Source organism: Juglans microcarpa x Juglans regia, chromosome 6D (genome assembly GCF_004785595.1).
Source record: "Juglans microcarpa x Juglans regia isolate MS1-56 chromosome 6D, Jm3101_v1.0, whole genome shotgun sequence".
Lineage (NCBI taxonomy): Eukaryota > Viridiplantae > Streptophyta > Magnoliopsida > Fagales > Juglandaceae > Juglans > Juglans microcarpa x Juglans regia.
In genome coordinates, this window is record NC_054604.1 from 28,823,543 (window position 1) to 28,836,613 (window position 13,071).

Here is a 13,071-nt window from a genome sequence, read left to right on the forward strand (position 1 = left end):
TTGATGTGAGTGTTGTATACCCGAGATTTTTCCAAGCAATACAATTAAGCAGTTGAGGTTTTAATGCAAATTTTCTGCAAAAATTTTTTACAGTCTATTTTTTTTTTTTTTGAAATGACAAGATTACGAACTTAAGCTATAAGCTCTTCAGCCAAATTCGAATGGGTTTGATCCGAGAATTTTTGGACAGCTAGTGGACTAGTTGAAATTGAACCATCCATCTTCACTGGAGACAATTGTGTCTAATATTTTGAACTTCCCCTCTGTTGAGGGAAAAATTAGTTGATTGACATTTTCTTGTGAAAAATTGTGTAAACTTGTGTTGTAACAAGTGTGAAGTGTGTCGAAGTGAAAAAGGGAGGGCCAACTCAAGTCAGAGAATTCGCTCGAAATGGTTCGACATTTCGCTCGAGCGAACTTCAAGTCAGAGACTTCGCTCGAGCTACATTGAAGTTCGAGAGTTCGCTTGACTCGACTCGACACTTCGCTTGAGCGAACTTCAAGTCAGAGAGTTCGCTCGACATGGTTCAACACTTCGCTCAAGCTACATTCAAGTCAGAGAGTTCGCTTGACTTGGCTCGACACTTCGCTCGAGCGAAATTAAGTACGCTTGACACTTCGCTCGAGCCAATGTTCTGGAAACCTAATTCTCTTAGGTTTGAGAGCCTTTCCTTGTTTGTATAAAAGGAAACTTTTTGGTCTTTCCTTTGTGTGGAGAAATAGAGCAAAAACCCTAATTGCTTCCAAGAGCCATTGAGAGAAACTTTTCCCTCATTGTTGAATCTCTCTTGGACAAACATATCTTTACCACACCACACTCAAAATCAAATCCTTCTCAAAATCCATTGAAGTGGACGTGTTAATTGGCCGGAAGGTTTCTGGAGTTGCTGTTGCTGCAGAGATTGAGAGGTTCTCGTGGGATGCTATAGAAAGGTCGGAGTTCTGACACTACATGCGTGTAGAGATCGAGTGGGTCACTCGTGATGTTGCAAGCCAAGTTTAGGAACTACAAAGGTTTTGTGAGTGTCTCTAAATTGGTTGTAATAAACTTTCTCTATAGTGGATTTTAGGTGGTGCTTTACACTCGGAGTGGTTTTAGAATTTGAAGAAGTTCTTCAAAGGAGTTTCCACTTCGTGACCAAAATGATTGTGTTAATTGTTTGTGTTAATTGATTAACTGTTTGTTTGTCTCTATTGTTGAAAAGACCATCAAAATTGAATTACACCTATTCACCCCCCTCTAGGTATAGTGATTGGTAGAACCACTGCTTTTTCAGTTGGTATCAGAGCGGGTTCACTCCGTTGGGATTAAATTCCTGAGTGTGATCCTGCTGTAATGGTTTTGATGGAAACAACTACGCTTATTGGAAAGTTCGAATGAGAGCATTCTTAAAATCTGTGGATGAACGAGTGTGGGTTTCCATAACAAAAGGATGGAGAGAGCCAATTACTATCATTGAAGGAGTTCAAATTCTCAAAAGTGTGGATAACTACTCTAGGGATGAATTAAATAAGTGTGGTTGGAATAACAAAGGTCTGAATGCGATTTTCATGGCTGTGTCCCAGGAGGAGTTCAAGCGAATCTGCATGTGTGAGAATTGCAAAGAAGCTTGGGACATTCTTGAGGTCACCCATGAAGGTATCAAGGCTGTAAAGAATTCTAAGTTTTAAATGCTGACCACGAGTTTTGAAGAACTTAGAATGAAGGATGATGAAACTTTTGATGCTTTTGATGCCAAACTAAATGATGTTGTCAATTCTCGTTTTAATTTAGGGGACGGAATTCCTGAGAACAAAATTGTGAGAAAAGTTCTCAGATCTCTTCCTGAGAGGTTTCGCCCTAAAGTTACTGCTATTGAAGAAAACAAAGATTTGGACAGTAGGAGAATTGAAGAGTTGGTGGGCTCTCTACAAACATATGAACATACTCTTCCTGTGGATAAGAAACACAAGTCCATAGCCCTCAATACCATTAGAGAGGAGTCAAATGAGTCATCCGATGAGTCGGGTATGAGTGACAGAGAAATAGCATTTTATGCTAAGAAGTTCAGGAAAATGTTTGTGGCTAGAAACAACAAGAACCAGAGGCCAGAGAAGAAAAAGTTTGAAAGATATAATAGAGGCTCAAGTTCAGGGAACAAGGAGATAAGCACTGAGAAGTACACTAGAGCAAATAAAGACAAGGTACAATCAAGAATGTCATGGATTTGGACACATTCGTCTGGAATATGCAAATTACAAAAAGGCAAAAGAAAGAGCTAAGATTGCATCTCTAAGTGAGAGTGAGTCAGAGCTGAGGGAATCATCAGATAACTCTTCTCCAAAAAGAAATCTTAACTACATGGCGTTCACTGCCTCTGTTAGCAGCAAAAGTCAATGTAGTGAACCAATGTCTAATGATGGGAGTATATCTGGAAATGAATCTAGGTTTGAAGATCAGTTGCAAGAAGTCTACGAGAAGTTGTACAAGGAATGTGTTAAATTGAGAAAACGCAACAAAGCGCACATTGAGGAGATAGACTTTAGCAAACGAGAAAATGAAGGGCTTCAAGGCAAATTAAATGAAGCCATTGTTCTAGCTGATCAGTTGAAAATGAGGAATGTTTCTCTAGAAGAGGAATTAAAAAATCAAGAAAGTGAAATGATTTTGTTGAAGGATAAATTGAAATCTTTGTCTACTGGGAAAGAAAAGCTAGATGAAATCCTGAGGTCAGGAAAGCCTCCTGGTGACAAGAGTGGGCTAGGATATGATACAGAGAAATCTAATGAAGCTACTACCTCAAAACTCTCCTTTAAGAATGGGAGGAAAACTGTGTTTGTTCGTGAATCAACCACAAATGGGAATGCTAACTCTTCTGACAAGGGTAAGAAATCCTCTCATGTAAAAATGGGTGTTCAGTCTCACGATAAGTCAAGAGTTCGAAATACAAGCCCTGTTTGTCACCACTGTGGTAAGACTGGTCATGTTGTAGGAGACTGTTTTAAATTGAAGAGATATACCATGTATAATCATACTTGCTCTCAAAGTAGAAGTGTGTACTCTCCAAAAATGGGTAAAAATCCCATAACTGCTCTTAAGTATACCTTATCTTTCAGGAGACAAAGAGATCGCAAAGAGAACTATGTGTGCCATAATTGTGGTAAGGCTAGTCACATTCGACCAAACTGCTATGAGCTTAGGAGGAATCCCATGAGAGATGGAAATGGCGAATGAAGAAGAGGGCATTTGAATCTTTGGAGTCAAGTCAGAGCCTTAACTAGACAAAATGAGATGCTCAATGTCAAGATAGACCAACTGTCAACTAGCAAAAAGGACAGCTCTCCAAAAGTTAGAAGAATGTGGGTCAGAACTGGAGAAAGACACACGTGCCATGTGGCACACATTGCTCTAAAGACCAGAGACACCTATATGTGGTACCTTGATAGCGAATGTTCTCGCCATATGTCTGGTGATAAAAGCCTATTCAAAACAGTTGAAGAGTACAAGTGTGGAACAGTAACATTTGGAGATGGCGGAAAAGCTGATATAATAGGAAGGGGTGAAATTGAAATACCTGGACTACCCGTCTTGAGAGAAGTCCTGTTTGTTGATGGATTAAAAGCAAATCTTCTCAGTATAAGCTAAATGTGTGAAAATGGTGCAGAAGTCCATTTTTCAAAAGATATGTGCATTGTTTCAGTTAATAATGGAAAGTGCATGATGCAGGGAACAAGGACATCTGATAATTGTTATGGCATCGCCTCTAGACCTCAGTACAGTTGCAGTAGTGCTAAGAGTGAGGCTACTGACCTTTGGCATCAAAGACTTGGAAATGTGAATCATAAAAATCTGTCTAAGATTGCCAAGAAAGAGATGGTGGTAGGATTGCCTGAGCTGGATAAAGTAGAGACTCCTGTGTGTGGGTCATGTCAATTGGGAAAACAAGTTAGAACATCTCACAAGAACACAACGGCCATCCTAACCGAACGACCATTAGAGTTGTTGCACATTGATCTTATGAGACCCTCTAGAACTGAGAGCCTGGGGGGAAAGAAATACATACTGGTAATGGTAGATGATTTCACCAGATACTCTTGGGTAGAATTTCTGAGAGAAAAAGGTGAAGCTCCTAATGTGATTAAAACTCTGTGCAAGAAACTTCAGAATGAGTAAGGGAAAGCAATAGTTAGAATTAGGAGTGATCATGGAAGAGAGTTTGAAAACTCAAATCTTAAGAGTTTCTGTGATGAAGAAGGTATCAGACAAGAGTTTTCTGCCCCTATCACTCCACAACAAAATGGAGTGGTCGAAAGGAAGAACAGAGTTATTCAAGAAATGGCACGAGTTATGATACACAGTAAAAATGTACCTACTCACTTCTGGGGAGAAGCTTTGAACACAGCATGTCATATTGTGAATAGAGTCTATCCACGACCAAGCACTTCCAAAACACCATATGAGATGTGGAAAGGAAAGAAACCTAATGTGAAATACTTCCGGGTGTTCGGAAGTAAATGCTACATTTTGAGAGATAGGGAAAACTTAGCTAAGTTTGACCCTAAGGGTGATGAGGGAATATTTCTTAGATATTCCATAAACAGTCGTGCTTATAGGAGCTACAATCTATGCACCCAAACTGTCATGGAGTCCATAAATGTGGTGGTGAACGATGCTCCTGGAGAGGAATTGAACAAGGAAGAGCCAACTCACCCACCGAGTGAAACTGGACAAGAAGATTTTGGTGCACTAAATGAGAACTTAGAGACTTCTTCAAAAGAAAATGTGAGTAACCAAAAGGAGCATTCTTCAAGAGTAAAGTTAAATCATCCTCAGGATAACATCATAGGAAACATAGATGAAGGGATGAGGCTGAGGAGGAAAGTGATAAATCAATTGGCTCACTCAAGCTACATTTCACAAATTGAACCAAAAAGAGTCGAAGAAGCCTTAAATGATGAGAATTGGTTGAATGCTATGCATGAAGAAATAAACCAATTTGTGAGGAATAATGTGTGGTATTTGGTGCCAAGACCAGAGAATCACAATGTGGTGGCACTACGTGGATCTGTAAGAATAAGTCGGATGAGAATGGTACAATAGTGAGAAATAAAACAAGATTAGTTACTCAAGCGTATGCCCAGATGGAAGGAATAGACTTTGACGAGACCTTTGCTCTGGTTGCCAGACTTGAATCTATCCGGATATTGTTAAGCATTGCATGCCACATGTGTTTTAAGTTGTATCAAATGGATGTCAAGAGTGCATTTTTGAATGGGATCCTCCAATAAGAAGTGTACGTCGAACAACCAAAGGGCTTCAATGATCCAAAATATCCTAATCATATTTATAGGTTGAAGAAAACCTTATATGGTTTGAAACAAGCTCCTAGAGCTTGGTATGAGAGGCTAACTACGTATCTAGAAGATCACAATTTTCTGAGAGGAAGTGTTGACAGGACACTGTTTATCAGAAAAGTTGGAGAAGACATAACTGTTGCTCAAATCTATGTGGATGACATTGTATTTGGATCACCTATTGACATCCTGGCTCTTGAATTTGGTGAAGAAATGAAAAATGAATTTGAAATGAGCATGATAGGGTGAACTAACCTTCTTCTTAGGACTCCAGGTGAAACAATTAGATAATGGGCTGTTTATATCTCAATCCAAATATGCAAAGGAATTAATCAAAAAATTTGGATTAGATGGGAAAAGCCATGCCAGAACCCCCATGAGCACGAGTGTTTAGCTTAGCACTGATGAGTCAGGCAAGAATGTTGAACAATCCTTGTATAAGAGCATAATTGAGAGTCTACTGTATCTCACTACAAGTAGACCAGACATTACTTTTAGTGTTGGGGTCTGTGCTAGATTTCAAGCCAATCCCAATGAATCACATTTGGTAGCTGTCAAACGCATACTTCGCTATGTGAATGAGACAGTCAATTATGGGATCTGGTACTCTAGAGACTCTAATACTGAGCTTGTAGGCTATTCAGATGCAGATTGGGCAGGTAATGCAGATGATAGGAAAAGTACTTCTGGTGGGTGTTTCTATATCGGCACAAACCTTGTTGCTTGGATGAGCAAGAAGCAAAACTCTATATCGCTGTCCACGGCTGAGGTTGAATATATTGCTGCAGGCAGCTGTTGCACGCAATTGTTGTGGATGAAGAGAATGCTATGTGACTATGACATTACTCAAGGTGTGATGAGCATTTATTGTGATAATACTAGTGCCATAAACATTTCAAAAAATCCTGTCCAACACTCTAGGACCAAGCACATTGACATTAGACATCATCTTATTCGAGAACTGGTAGAAAAATATGTTGTGACTCTTGAGTACATTCCCACCGAACACCAACTAGCCGACCTTTTTACTAAACCCTTGGATGGGCTTCAGTTTGAATTACTTAGAAAGACTATTGGTATTTGTGCACTGACCTAAGAGCTGAAACATGCATAACATGCATTGCATGCTTTACATGCATTTATTTTTGTTGTTTTGTGGTTATTCGTTTTTCGTATTTCATTTTTATTATTACTATCTTTACATGCACTCCATGCTTGTGATATAAGTTGTTGGTGCTGTTAATTCTAAAAATCTAGGTGCATATGTCTTTTGAGAATTGTATCATATTTCTATGGTTTACAAAGGTTTGGAACATGAGTATCTTTTGTAATTTGTGACTAGCATCACACACTTCACTCCCTGTTTGGTCAATTGACGTTTCACCACTATGAGTTTTGGGGAGGCAATCAAAAGTGTTAGGAAGCTCTACCTACACACAGAATTGACCACGGGCTAGACAACCTCACCATTGTTCCCTTGTGCAAAGAAAAAGAAAAAGAGATGATGTTGTATATCATTGACAAGAAAAAGAGATGATGTTGTATATCATTGACAATAAAAAGAGATGATGTTGATATTGATACAGATAATCAAATAGAAGCATCCAGGTTCTAGCAGCATTAGGTTTGACTTTCTGCATCTTGGAAGAACTTCCCAAACACTTATGGTTTCTTGTACAGCCCAACCCCGCTCACACTTTTCGGTTGAAATTTCTTGATTGAGCAAAGACCTTGTTAACACGCATGTCTTTATTACTTGTGGTACTTTGTTTTTATTACCTGCATGTTTTATGAGGATATGATGCTATTTTACATTTGATATGTATTTTTTATTTAAAAATTGACTTCATTAATAGTTGGATCACACTGATAATTACAAGCAAGAAGTAAAAATTTTGGGCTTTCGCTCGAGCGAAACTTAAACTCTGCTCGAGCGAAGATGTTTTAAAAACCTTGCATCGTTTCTTTTTCCCCAGACGTGTCTTTTTCCCTCAAAGCCCCTGCGCCGTTTCTCCTCTTCTTCGTGCGATTTCTTTTCCCATTTGTTCTCCGCGTGCATTTTTCTTGATTTCTCTCACGAAATCATCTTTCACTCACGGTAAGTCCCTTTGATTTTCATCTCTATTTTCATTTGCATTTACATTCCTTTTGTTTTCACTCATGGGGGCTACGGTTTTCATCTTCACGATTATGGTTGGGGTTTTTGTGTTGGTTTTTGAAATGGGGATTTGATGTTAGGCATTTTGTTGGTTTGTGAATTGAGTGTAGAGACTCTTTCTCTCACCATTGTAATTAGGAGGTTCATGGAACTCCCATGGAGTTTTTAACTTCGTTTTTGCTTAGATGCACTCCAAGTGCTCGGTAAAATGCCTCAATGGTATTTGTTTTCACTTTTTCATCATGCATTACCATAGCATTGTTCCCATGCTCATTTCATGTCTATCCTAGTGTTGGGAGGGTGTTTGCCATGAAATTGATTTGTGTTTAAAGATGGTTTGTGTTTAGGAGGGCCATGGGACTTCCATTGGGTTTCTAAAACCCAACCTTGGAATTGTTTTTGTTGGGTAGTGAAATGGGCTGTTAAATTATGAAATTGGGCATGTGCATGTGCATACATTGGTTTACATTAGGCATGTGCATTGATCATGCATTGGGCAGTTTGAGTCTAACGGTCCTGTTTCTGTCCACAGCCTAAAACCATGTCTCGTCGTGTTCGTCCTCGTAAAGATACTCCCACTCCAGCCTAGGATCCCCCTGCCCCAGCCCAACCTCACTTCCATAGTACTAGGGCTCGGGATCTTTATGATGAGAACTTCGGTGGACGCACCCTGATTGTTGAGCGTGAAATCTCCTTAGGTGAGCTAAATGAGACCATTGTGCCCTGTATCTTTGAATCCCACCAGTGGCTTGGATTGACCATTGGTCTTCCCACTTCTGCTTTGGAGTTGGTGAGGGAGTTTTACTCAAATATCCATAACTTTTCAGATGATGGCTCATTTGAGGTAAGTCTCCAGACCATCCATTTTCGAGTTACCCTTACCATGGTGGCAGACTTGTTAAATGCTCCTCGGGTATCCGACCCGGTCTATCCATATCTGATCACTCCTGCTCCTCGCATGCCAGTCATTGCTGAATGCTTGACTGGGAGGCCAAGTACCTGGAATGGTAGAGTACCTTTGCACACGTTTCAGTTTCCACCTAACCACCTTCTTCTTAGTCGGATTGTCCTGACTAATCTCTTCCCGTTTGCACATCATAACGATCTCGGGTATGATCGGGCACTTCTTCTTTATGCCTTGATTAATGACGTCTCCATTGATTTGGGGAGTCATCTTTGCCGGGTCATTATTGAGACATTCCGGTCAAACAAAGTCCGAACTGGACTTCCATTCCCTTGTCTTATCACCCGGATTGCCATGGCCCACTCCGTCTCCTTTATTCCTCATGAGCTAAAAATTTCTCTCAAGGCTCCTATTGGTCATAAGACCATGCAGCTCAGTCGTGCTCACCTTGCCCGTCATCCTTTAAACATTGAGCATCCTCCGGCACCGGCACCAGCATCTCAGCCAATGAGCTCTCGGCCTTCGAGCTCCGCACCATCCTCCTCGGCAACTCCAGGCCCGACTCCATCGACCGAGCCTAGTCTACAGATGCTGTTGGATTATATGGTCCGTCTTCAGGCTAGTTTTGATGGCTTCCGACAGGATGTCACCCAACGCCTTGACAACATTGAGGAGCTCCTCTGTAATGAGGATGATGGCAGTCAGTCAGAGTGATAGTGATACTTGAGACCCTTGGCTTGTTGCGACAAAAAGGGGGAGTAGTATATATTCAGGGGGAGTGGTATAGATGTAGGGGGAGTAGCAAGAAAGCTGTAGGGGCAGTTTTTGTTTTGTTAGTAACACATTGTTTTGTGGGGGAGCAGCTTTTATTTTTGTATCACATGCTACTTGTGCTGCTATTGTTTGTCTAATGAAACTCAATGTCTGATTTATTTCTTAATGAAAAGTCTTTTATGAAAACTGTGCTACAGACATTGTTTATGCTTATGAGATTATTTCTTGCATATTGTTGTTGGTACGTTTAACCGTTTGCTAAGTGTTTACAGAAATATCTCAACGTGTTCAAGACTATGCCTGAATAATGGGAATCCTGTTTGGGGTGTGTCAGGATTAGGTCCTTTGTATAGGTTAGAGGTTTTGTCATAGAAATGCCAAAGGGGGAGATTGTTGAGCAAAAAATTAGTTGATTGGCATTTTCTTGTGAAAAACTGTGTAAACTTGTGTTGTAACAAGTGTGAAGTGTGTTGAAGTGAAAAAGGGATGGCCAACTCAAGTTAGAGAGTTCGTTCGAAATGGCTCGACATTTCGCTCGAGCTAACTTCAAGTCAGAGACTTCGCTCGACATGGCTCGACACTTCGCTCGAGCTACATTGAAGTTCGAGAGTTTGCTTGACTCGACTCGACACTTCGCTCGAGCGAACTTCAAGTCAGAGAGTTCGCTTGACTTGGCTCGACACTTCGCTCGAGCGAAATTAAGTACGCTTGATACTTCGCTCGAGCCAATGTTCTAGAAACCTAATTCTTTTAGGTTTGAGCGCCTCTTTCCTTGTTTGTATAAAAGGAAACCTTTTGGTCTTTCCATTGTGTGGAGAAATAGAGCAAAAACCCTAATTGCTTCCAAGAGCCATTGAGAGAAACTTTCCCCTCATTGTTGAATCTCTCTTGGACAAACATATCTTTACCACACCACACTCAAATCAAATCCTTCTTAAAGTCCATTGAAGTGGACGTGTTAATTAGCCGGAAGGTTACCGGAACTGCTGTTGCTGTAAAGATCGAGAGGTTCTCGTGGGATGCTATAGAAAGGTCGGAGTTGCGACACTACATGCGTGTAGAGATCGAGTGGGTCACTCGTGATGTTGCAAGCCAAGTTTAGGAACTACAAAGGTTTTGTGAGTGTCTCTAAATTGGTTGTAATAAACTTTCTCTATAGTGGATTTTAGGTGGTGCCTTACACCCGGAGTGGTTTTAGAATTTGAAGAAGTTCTTCAAAGGAGTTTCCACTTCATGACCAAAATGATTGTGTTAATTGTTTGTGTTAATTGATTAACTGTTTGTTTGTCTCTATTGTTGAAAAGACCATCAAAATTGGATTACACCTATTCACCCCCCTCTAGGTGTAGTGATTGGTAGAACCACTGCTTTTTCACCATCAAATATCTTTGTCATCCCAATTGCACTCGACAAAATCAGATTAAGGATCTCCAAAACCCAGGTTCAAAAGAGGTTGCCAAATTGCCACTCCTACTAGAATATCTCGAGGTCTCATCGCAAAAGAAGCCAAGGTTACATTTAAAGCTGAATCCACTTTGACACGAAAAGCTAACTGTTTGTAGAAAAATCTCAAGTCTTGACCATCAAGGCCATTGACCATTTGTGCTTCTTCCTCCTTTTCACAACCCCTCAGTTTTTCTTATCAACAAGGCATTGCCAAAGTGATATGTGTGGGTTAGCATTCGAGGGAGCTTGGTGCACTGCATCTATCTACTTCTTCGATCACCATCGAAAGCCCATTTTCGTGGGGTCAATGATGATCTAACACCCCAACATTTGTCATTGCTTTTTGATTTTGTCGATAGTGGAGGTGGTTGTTCCGTCAATGGTGGAGGAGATTGGATTGTGGTGGTCGACGAAGGTGAAAGAGATTGGGTTGCGGGGTGCGCGACAGAGAAAACAAAAATCTGCAATTTGTTTTGGCTTTAGGTTGTTGAAGAAAGTGGTGTATTGTAGTCAATTCAAGCCTAAAAATTAGGACAATTTGATCATTTCATTTCAGGACTGCAACACAGTGAGGAGGACTGTATATAGCACTGTTCAGTAATAAAACACTGCATTTCATTATGCTTACAACGCAATCCCCATTCGGAGATTGCAATAAAAATTTCTCTTTATTTTTTCCCTTCATGTTCGGCATTTATATTAAACTTGATGGTAAACATGAATCACTCTTCTGAAAGAACACTACCCATCATTTAAACCCAGTACTTACTGTCCCATATCTACAAGATGTGTCATCATGTGCATAAAACTCAATTATTGGGAAGATGGGCATGTCATAGTAATCCCAACTTTGCTCGTCAATCTTCTCATCATTACATGTAAATTCCTAGTCGTCTAGAGTTTTCTCCTCTTTCTTTTTACGATCTAAAGATAGATATAGATAGATAGATAGATATAAAGTAATGAGTCATACATGAAATTATAAGACATATTTTTATGAATGTTTTTCTCACAACCTAATCTAAACCCTAGAGAGGAGCATCATTGAATTGTAGGAACCCAAATCATACCTTGAATCTTAATCTTGTACAGAAGAAAGAAAGGGAAACCCAATTTATTATCATCATGATTAACAACAACAACATCAACAACAAAATAATAGCTCAGGAGTGTCAAGCCGACGCACTGCGCCTGGCTCGTCGGTCCCCACGTTTTCTTCGTCATTATAATTATTAACACCACCAGAAACCAACAAAATTCTAATTAATTATTGATCATTAGGGTCAACTCAAGCCGACCCACTTGACTTCACGGCATCTGGCACGTCTTATCTTTAGTGTTAATACTGTAGTCAATGATCTCTCCCTATCACAAACTTATTATCATTTATCCTGAATTAACAATTGATCTGTGCGTCTACGCCTTCATGTTTTTACCTTTTGATCCATTTCACCTCGAAAAGCATATAATATTCATGCAATATGGAAATATTCATGCAATATGGATAACCATACCAAAATGCACCACTCACTCTTATAATTTGCAGAAACTTTCCATGATCACATGTTTATATAGCTAGGTGGGTTAGGTTAGGTTAATAGGCCCTCAAAACAGAAACCCTTACCAAATTCAGAAGAACAAAACAAAAGGAAAAAAAAAAAGTAATTTTCCCAACCTTTTGTAACCAATGTCGTTTCGAATTCTGCGTTTGAATAAAGAAAAGAAGGTGCACCTAATTTTGAGTCGATTCACTACTTTTAGGTCCCATCAATCACGTCGGAAACACACGTACTACCTTAGAAGCGGTAGCTGAGCGGGGACGCTTAGCATTTTTCATATTGATTTACTTATCTTTAGTCTAATGATTTGAGCATTAATGCCCATGGTTCGACAGCAGGGACTGACTATTTATTTCGCCGCCACTAGTGTATATGGCTCCGTAATTAATATGACTTGAACGTCAAAGACCACTATAATTCTATCCAAAAATGATAAACACGGCTTTTTTTTTTTTTTGTGAACATTTTACATAATTATATTTTAAAATATAAGAGAGATAATTTAATAAAATTATTTATAAAATAACATTATTTTATAAAAATATTTTTATTTTAAAACATGTATTGTGAAATCTATCTTAAAAAAAAAATTTCATTAATTATTCTCACACCACACACTAACGTAATTTTTTAACTTTTTTTTTTCTCTTAACAAATGTGTGATATATGGATGATGAATAGAAGAATTCAATTAGCTTAGGAAGAATAAAAAAAAAATTTAAACAAATAAAAAAATAAAAAAAATATGGTGCATATGTAGAGATGATGAGTAGCAAAACTCTATTGTGAAATGTGTTGTGTAGATATCATTACACTAATTCTATTCTAGATACATGTAGATAGATTCTTGTGCCATTTAACTAGTTAAGGATAATGCTAATCCTCCCGCTCCCAGC